This window comes from Monopterus albus, unplaced genomic scaffold (genome assembly GCF_001952655.1).
Source record: "Monopterus albus unplaced genomic scaffold, M_albus_1.0 scaffold370.1, whole genome shotgun sequence".
Lineage (NCBI taxonomy): Eukaryota > Metazoa > Chordata > Actinopteri > Synbranchiformes > Synbranchidae > Monopterus > Monopterus albus.
Window position 1 is genome coordinate 242,503 of NW_018128250.1, and position 1,806 is coordinate 244,308.

At 40.0% G+C, this 1,806-nt stretch overlaps 1 long non-coding RNA gene across 1 annotated transcript; it reads left to right on the forward strand.

Annotated features, from left to right (window-relative positions):
• Positions 1 to 294: 294 nt before the first annotated feature.
• On the forward strand, positions 295 to 1,455 carry LOC109951206 (uncharacterized). Its single transcript, XR_002273584.1, has 2 exons — positions 295 to 368; positions 504 to 1,455. It is a non-coding gene; the product is annotated as an uncharacterized LOC109951206 (long non-coding RNA).
• The last annotated feature ends 351 nt before the right edge of the window (positions 1,456 to 1,806 follow it).

Sequence of the window (1,806 nt, forward strand, 5' to 3'; positions counted from 1 at the left end):
CCGGTAAAAGTTTGACACCAAAGTGCTGGTTCAGTGTAATATGACCAACAAAAACACAAAACGCTAACGTTAACGGTCGATGTCACCAACGGCTAACTCGTGACTGCTAGCTAACGTTAGCTAAAATCAGTGACGTTAGATTTAAAAACTGTTACAGTGGCACAGACTGTGCTTTAGTACTTCACAACAATAAACTACAAGTAAATTCAACAGTGTTTGTAAAGAAAAAAAAGTACAGTAAATAAAGCTGAAAACAGGTAACTAATATCATGACACACCATACAGGATCAGAACCCTTGATCTGGATGACGTCATCGCGGCCGTTAATTGACGTTAGCGTGACAGACTGGCATGAGAAGTCTACACATGTAAATTAATGGTCTAACACAGAATGCAGAGTATAAATATTGTGGTAGACCTTACTCTTACATATGTTAATATCTGCTTTCATGATATAACTCACAACAACCTTTTAAACAGGAATCTTACCTTCAACCCCACAGCTCTTCAGGAGAGTTGAAGCAGCAGCCGGACCATGGATGTAGTATAGACAACCAGCTTGACTGCTACCCAGATCCAACACACACTTGGCGGTGTAGGGCCAATAGTTTTTGAGAAACCTGTGTTTTATGTTTTTGTTTATTCAGTTTACTTTCTCATTATATAATTAAGTAAGGTGCTGCAAACTGGCCTTTAGTTGGGCTATTTCTGTTTCACTCTCTTGTTAACACACTTAAAATCCAAAACAACCCAACCACTTGTACTCATGTTTCAACACCTTCAACCTTCATCATGTGAACATGTATTGAAACTGTTTAAATTGGGTACATGTGTTTGAACATTTGCAGAACTCGCAGAGATTAGCATTTGCTTGTTCTTGGGCAGTTAACAGGAAGTACAACAATTAAAAGCCAATTTGCATTTAAATCTCAATATTAAAGCCAGCTTCATCTATAACCACAAATGATAGTGTTACAGATTCACTGTCAAAAGTTTTGATTATGATCAAAACTTATTTTCATGTTATTTTTCTGTTAAAATTTTAATTAAAATGAATGATGAAGATCCTTAATGTTAAACTGTATTATGAGGTGATGTTGTCAGAGGGTGGCCACCAGGTGGGAGTATAAACTCAGCTACCTCATACAGTGTAATCATTTTATGAGACCTGGGCCCTGACAGTTTGTTAGCTAAACTAAACAACCTGCTACAGTAGATCGCATACTCAGCCATAACACCAGAACAGCAAAGTAATGTAGGTTAAATGTTTCAAGTGGTGCGTGTATAGCAAAGCTCTGGCAAGTGTTCTTGAACTCTACATTATTATAGGCCTGTACCTGTCTGGTTATTGTACAGTGTGTATCCTCCCAGCTATGAGAAGGAGAGTGGTTGTTTTCTAAACTTCTGGGTTTAGTTCAGTATAGTAGAATGTTTTAAATTCTGGGAATACGTTATGTGAGATGGATCTGTGCTTGGTGGAGTACCATTAGTATATGATGTGTGTGTGTTGGATATGGGTGTGTGTGCTTCCTCTGGGTCTGTGGGATTCTGGCCCATAATTCCTGCAGCTCTCAGGTCACAGCTTCGTTCTCACGCACATATTTGGCATTCCTTCCCCGACATGATTACCATACACCTTCCACTCTGGGTTTGGCTACGTAAAATATTTCCATCATTCCCGAGTGGAACTGGAGCGACGTTCCAGAAATGAACAACTCACCCCACCAGCACCATCACCACCCCCTACTTACTCTTCTTTATCCCACCCCCACACCCTGTCTCCCTCCCACCCATGGTCTCCTCCTT